The sequence below is a fragment of the Mustela putorius genome, unplaced genomic scaffold (genome assembly GCF_011764305.1).
Source record: "Mustela putorius furo isolate JIRA1106 unplaced genomic scaffold, ASM1176430v1.1 tig00003834_pilon_pilon_pilon, whole genome shotgun sequence".
NCBI lineage: Eukaryota > Metazoa > Chordata > Mammalia > Carnivora > Mustelidae > Mustela > Mustela putorius.
The window spans coordinates 24,784,816-24,792,150 of NW_025421987.1; the positions used below are offsets into that span (position 1 = coordinate 24,784,816).

Genomic DNA, 7,335 nt, shown 5'->3' on the forward strand with positions numbered 1-7,335 from the left:
TCTGAGTGAACATTATGTCACTTCTCTCTTCATGCTGAAAGGTAAATACGAACACCTTACCACCATGTTCAAAATATCTCACTAGTTGTCCTTAAAAGTGGGAACAAGAACAAAGGGCTTGACCTAGCCTCCAGACCCCATGTGAGCCCAACCATGTTGGTCTTTCTCATCCTATCTGGCTCCTCTTGCTTCTCTTTGGATGCCAGCTACATTTACCACTTTTCTTTATGTGCTTCTCCAATGATCTAGCTCTGAGACCATCTAGGCCCTCCAAGGATGGAAGGTCCTAAAGGTGGCAAATGTCCAGGTCATCACATTGTTAATGAAAACTTTGGACATCCTCCCTGACCAATCAAAAGAGAATATGCATTTTAGGAAAATTCCTAGGAAATTCACAGGCATTAATATTTGAGAAGCATTGATATATGGCACCTCCTACTATGGTCCTTTGCACCTCTGTGAAGTAAGATTTCTCACCTATTTACAAATGAAAGTATGAAGTTCAGTGTAGTTCTGGAACATGACCTGCATTTTGCAAGAGAAGGACACCTGTATTTGAGTTTCCCCTGAAGGGAATGCAGAACTTTGGCCTCATTAAAATCATGTACAATTGGCTCAGATGTGATCATACTAATCAAAGCACTCAGAGCATCAACATTTATATATTAAAATTTGTATAAATATGTCAGAGGTGTCATTAGTAGTGGAAAATGGGGCATAAAATATAATATCGATGATGACTTGATGTTTATGATTTCAGAGTCTATAATGCCCTATGAGTTACCTGGACTTTTCACACATGTTCAAGTTTACAATGCACAGAAGAATAATTTAGTTTTGTCCTAAAGGGAAGCCTTAGGTACTATTGGGAGAATTTTAGTTCTTCATTCCTTCTTATTCTGACAAAAAGCCCACAGTTGTACAACGGGTTGACTCTTGTGCTTGAAACAAATTGGTATAAACAACATTCTCCTGAGCTTCTTAAAGGAAGCTCCAAAGTGAATCAGTGTATGAGAAGTTACTACACATGTTGTGGTCATTTCAGTGCTACTGTATTTCTTATCTCCTTTAGAAAACCTAACACTTCAAAAGAATTTTCTCAATTTCTTATAAGATATGGGTAAGACAGAAATGATTACTATAAAATTTATTATGCTTTATATATAAATTTGATATACTCTTACATTTATAATAATTTTACATTGGGTTTACAAGAGCCAATATGCCAGGTGAGTAATGGAAAACAAATACTGAATAATTTACATATTAAATCTTAATGACTCTCCTCTAGTAAGCAACATAGATGTAAGACTGAATTACTTCCTTTAACAATGTTTTATTATTTCTTAACATATCTCTAAGGAATTTATAAGTATTCATTAACTAGAGTGTTAAACAATTTAAACTACATTTAAATAGCATTTCATAATGATTCCTACATCGGTAGTCTTTTTGCTTATTCTGATTAAAAGCTCCATTACATTTAACTGATCACATTTTCTCATTCAGACATTTAATGTAGGTCAATTGTGTATTAACTCTATGCTATCTCCCACTTCTGACAAGCATTTCATTGACTATTTATATACATGTAGCAGGAAATAGGCAGTAGGTGCTTCTTCACTTCTCTTTCCAGCATTTATAGCTTAATAAGTACCCACACAAACTGAATTTGAGATTTTTTCATTATTTAGTGATTTGGAATTGCCTAGAAAGGAGTTTTTTTTCCCAATAAAAATACCTTTATCATGTGAAATTAGTAGCTTTGTTATTTATATCACTTGTATTCTACTCCATTCTGCCACAATTTTATTCTGTGAAAACACTGGTAGAGAAAAGGTGTTCTCAAATAAAACCATAAGGATTTCTAGAAAAAGTCAGTCCTAATCACTGTTATAGCAAATGTGAAGCAACTTTTAAATATGAAAAACCTTTCAGGCAGTGCTAATATATTTATGAGCAAAGTTTGTGATGTAAAATTTTACCAGAAAATCTGTTACATACAGATATTCCATAGAAAAATAAATTTGGAAATTGGAATAAAATAAGGAAAGAAAAGATTCCTATTGTTGACAACTTTAAACAACACCCAGGGTTATAATAAACATTTGTCCCTAAACCCTGGGCCTTTACATTTTTGTTGTCTATAGTCTTTCTCTGATACATTCTTTTTTTCTTTTAAAGATTTATTTCTTTATTTTAGGAAAAGAGAGAGAGAGTGCAAGTAGGTAAAAGGGCAGAGTGAAAGAGAGAGAGAGAATTCTCAAGCAGATGCCCCACTGAGTGCATAGTCCAATGTGTGGCTTAATCCCAGGAATCTGAGATCATGACCTGAAGTGAAATCAAAAGTCTGCCTCTTAACCCACTGACTCACCCGGTCACCCCTGATAGATTCTTAATCTTTCTTTTCTGCTTGTATTTCCTACACTTACTAACCATGTGTGTATTATTCTCTGCTTATTTCTGTTCCTGCATGTTGTGATCTTCACCCACCCAAACTTCTTATGCAGTCTTCTTTCTTCTTTTTATGGCTTTCTCTCCATTTCTCTCTTTTGAAAAATTTTAATAAAGCAATATCAAGGAAAAATGTTTTATTTGTCCACCCACAGTAGACTTATAACAACTCTTGTCCAAATTCTTTGAATATTTTAATCTTGCTTCCCTTCTCACTGTTGTGCAGTTGTTTCCCACTCACTGCTCATTATGCTCTGGCCTCTACTGCATCACATGACAGAAATTGGTCTCACTAGAGCCATTTCTCAGCTTCCATGCTTAATCACAGTTGTTCACTCCTTATCCTGCCAGAGCATTTATTTTAGTGATTGGCACCATAATTTTCTTTGACGTTCTTGACTATCTTCCTCTCTTTGTGTTCATTACATTTATCTTGATCAATCTGCTCAGTATCCTTTCCTGGTCTCTCCTTGTCTTTATTCTCTGCCAGTCAGAACTATTAGTTTCAACAAGAAATTAATTTTTTGGAATGGAATCTTACATGGAAATGCTGGTAAATTAAAGGAATCTTCTGAGAAAAAATGGGCAGGAACAGAAGCAAGCATGGTCATCTGCCAATAGCAAAAATTATATTCCAACATTGACTCCATGAGGGCTGTTGTCACCACTGCTATGTGAGAATTCCACTGTTCACATGGACAGAATCACTGGTGTGGATGCAGGGTGCATTTGCTGGAGCCTTCATATTGTGCCTTGGCTGCCTTTGCAATTCAGATTATCTTTTGTCCTTGTCCCTTTTCCCCCCTCATTCCAAATGTCAACTCTAGTGTGACTGATGTAGAGTTGTCAAACCTACATCATGTCCCCTCACTTTAGATGTCAGGGAGCTAGGAAAGCCAACCATAGCACTCTTGGGTCCCACAATGGGTGTTAGAGTTTGCTAGCATCAAAATTGTGTGGTAGAAAGGAGGATCAGTTTGGCTATCTAAAGGAGATATATAACTTCACTTCACTTTAGTATACATTGTCAATTCAGTTATTCACCACTCTCTTCACTTTATGTATTCTCCAATAGATAGGTCATACATAACTATGCCTTCAGTCTACCCAATGATTTTCAATTCATGATCTGCAGTAGACTCAAACTACAAAGTACACACGCACTGATGCCCACAAACTGGCCACTACATCTGAGTTCTCAATCAAATTTTGATGAAAATCTACCCAGTTGCCAAATGATGATTCTATTCTTCACTGACCAACCCTGTAATATGTCATAGAGGCACTGCATCTATCTTCTGAACACTTTCCTTCTGTCTCTTCATCTTCCCACCAATCTCAATGTCATTTCACAAACAGATTAGCCATGTCACATGTGCTTGGTTCACTTCAAGTTCAAAGAGAATACAGATTATTAGCCTTAATAATTGACTCACTAAATCAATGTCTACATTGAAACTTCAAATCTATATTTTGCATAAAACTTTCCCCAGAATGTGTGATCTGGAGGACATTTAATGCAAAATATAGATTTGACATTTTTCTATAGGTTCTCGTTTGACAACATTGAGTAGTAGTAACTTTTTTACTAATATTCCTGATCCTAATTTCAAACTCTCTGCAGTCTATTTCCTACACCTCCATATATTCATTTTAGAAAGTATCTACCATTACTACTCTTTTCTCTTAGTTTCAGTGCATGCTTATTCCCTAATGAAAAATGTTCATGATCCTCCATATGCCATTTAACTCATTTTATTACTGAAGCCCTTCAAGATTCTTTTCCCTTTACCCTACATCCACATTCCAAACATAAAATTTCCAAATTATGCAGATCCTGTCCCATAAATTTAGGATGTACTACAATGTCCTTCATTTTTCCAATTCTGTTCATTGTTACACATTTTAAAAATTGAAATAATTCCACTTATTTCAAAGACCATACAATAGTTTCCAATCAATAGAGAGGCAATAAACAAAATTGAGATGGTGTTCTGATGTGCATAATTTTATTTCAACTCTACTTTCTATATTTTCTTGTTATAAATTGAGAGACTTTTTCCAATTTACTAAATTTCATTTCAGGCAACTCATTATCCAGTGAGGATATGGAAAAGGAACATAGAAAAGGACTTGGAAATGTAACGTTGCTGACAGATTTGATTCTCACAGGACTCACATATGAACCGCAGTGGCAAATCCCCTTGTTCCTAAAGTTCTGGCCTAATTGCTCTCATATGGGATGACTCTCAGCTTCACATCCCTATGTACTTATTTCCTGGGAGCTGGGCATTTGTGGATGCTTGGATATCATCCACAGTATCCCCCAAGATGCTGGTCAACTTTTTTGGCAGATCAAAATGATATCTCTTTCAGAATGCATGATACAATTTTTTTTCCTTTGCAGTAAGTATTACAGTGGAATGCTTTCTGCTGGCAACAATGGCATATGATCGCTATTTGGCCTTTTGCAAACCATTACATTATCCAGTGATTATGTCCAAGACACTGTGCATCCGCTTGTTAGTTTTGTCACTTTATGTGGCCTACATCATGCCATAATTCATATTTCTTTCTTATTCAGATTAACCTTCTGCAATTCCATCATAATACATCACTTTTACTGTGACATTATACCATTACTTAAGATTTCTTGCACTGGCCCTTCTGTCAATTATCTGACAGTATTTGTTTTTGCTGGGTCAATACAAATGTTCACCATTCTGATAGTTCTTATCTCCTACACACTAGCTCTCTCTACAGTCTTAAAAAAGAAGTCTCGGGCGCCTGGGTGGCTCAGTGGGTTAAGCCGCTGCCTTCGGCTCAGGTCATGATCTCAGGTTCCTGGGATCGAGTCCCGCATCGTGCTCTCTGCTCAGCAGGGAGCCTGCTTCCCTCTCTCTCTCTCTCTGCCTGCCTCTCCATCTACTTGTGATTTCTCTCTGTCAAATAAATAAATAAATAAAATCTTTAAAAAAAAAAAAGAAGTCTACAAGACATAAAGAAAGCCTTCTCTACCTGTGGAGCCCATCTCTTATCTGTCTCCTTATACTACGGCGCTCTTGTCTACATGTATGTGTGCCCCATATCTATACAATCAGAAGACCAAGATATGATGGACTCTTTATTTTACACTATCATAATTCCCTTGTTAAATCCAATTATCTACAGTTTGAGAAATAAGAAAGTCATAGATTCTTTGAGGAAAATATTGAAGAGAAATTCTTAGAATTCACATTATTATTTCTCATTTCACTAGAATGACAAATTGTACAGATTTCATTCTTACTAGGTGTTGATTAGTGTTCATTTTTTGCAGCTGTAATTGTCCTAATGTTTAAATGACTTAAGGTGAGATTACAAAACAAATATATGTATATGAAGTCAAAGATAGAGGGAATCTTAATCAAGTGTTCATGACGTAAAGATAATTTAAAAGGAAACAAAATATTTCACATGATTGCGTGTTTCAGTGTGGCTTCATAAATGTATTAAGCATTGAAATAGGGTAATTACTTTAAAAAAGAATTTGAATATGATATATCTGACAACCATACAGCTATGTAGCGCAAAGACTCACATTACATTCATTCCACATTGGAGTCAGGGTTGTATTTGAGTGAACAGAGACCAAAAAGTATAATGAGTGATCAGATTTTAGGTTCACCTCTGCCCTTCCTCTCTCACCACTGATTACCTACACCATTCTACTGTTATAACTGAGGTCTTCACACTAAGACTGCTCATTTCTGCCATTTGCTGTAGTTTTCTTGCTTCTTCTACATCCTATTGATATTCTTACTTCCAAAACATTGACTAAATAATATCCCACTTCAGCAACTTTTTATGGATTGTCATATCTACCAGATTATTATATATGGCATATGTACCTAGAACTGTATATATCTATATGCATATTGTACTCATATATGTGTATGTATAAAATGAATGATATACAAAGATACCTACATACATATTATATAGATTGTATATAACCCTGGCAGATTATATATTTGCTATGTGCTGATTAGTAAGTTGTTGTTTTTATAAGTAAATTTTAAAGATTTTATTTATTTATTTTAGGAAGAGAGAGCACACAGGAGTGGCAGAGATGGGCAGAGGGAGAAGTGGACTCTCCACCCAGCAGGGAACCCAATGTAAGGCTATAATCCAGTGTGGGGCGCATCGCCGGGCCGGCCGGAGACCCCCACTAGGGGCTGAGCGGGATGGCGAGTGTCGGGAACCCAGAACGTGCAGAGGAACGACACCAGGCTCGGAAGGTCTGTCGAAGCAGGATCTCGCTTTATTGAGCAGGGCAGCGGCTTATATGGGGTGAGGGAAAGGAAGTGAGGTCAGCAAAGTGGGGGCCAATGGGGATGTGCCCTGTCAGCGGGAGTTGGGAGAGACACGCCCTGCAGGGGGTGGAGGCTGGCGGGAAACGAAACTGATGGGAAACCGAACCGCCACTTTGGCGCCTTTGTGGTCGGCCATGTGGGTTCCCGATCTGGAAGAGAAGGCCACCCGGGGCCATCTTAGCCTCTTGGGGCCCAACAATCCAGGACTCTGGGATGATGATCTGAGCCAATGGCAGAATCAAATGAGCTTAACCAACTGAGCCACCCAGATGCTACTGTAGTTGTTACTGTTGTTGTTGTTGTCTTAAAGAAGTCTCCACACCTAGTGTGGGACCCAACACAGGGACTGATCTAATGACCCTGAGATCAAAATCTCAGGTGAGATCAAGAGTCAGAAACCCAACTGACTGAGTCACTTTGATGCTCTTGTGTTGACTAGTTTTAAACAATTTTTGCAGTTATAATTGCCCTAGTGTTAATGACTTCAGTCCTAAAGTCATTTTATTCCCATCTTTAATATCTGTGT

The 7,335-nt window shown here is 37.2% G+C and overlaps 1 pseudogene; it reads left to right on the top strand.

Moving 5' to 3' along the window:
• Window positions 1–1,222: 1,222 nt before the first annotated feature.
• LOC101687593 lies at window positions 1,223–5,683 on the top strand (annotated as a pseudogene).
• The last annotated feature ends 1,652 nt before the right edge of the window (window positions 5,684–7,335 follow it).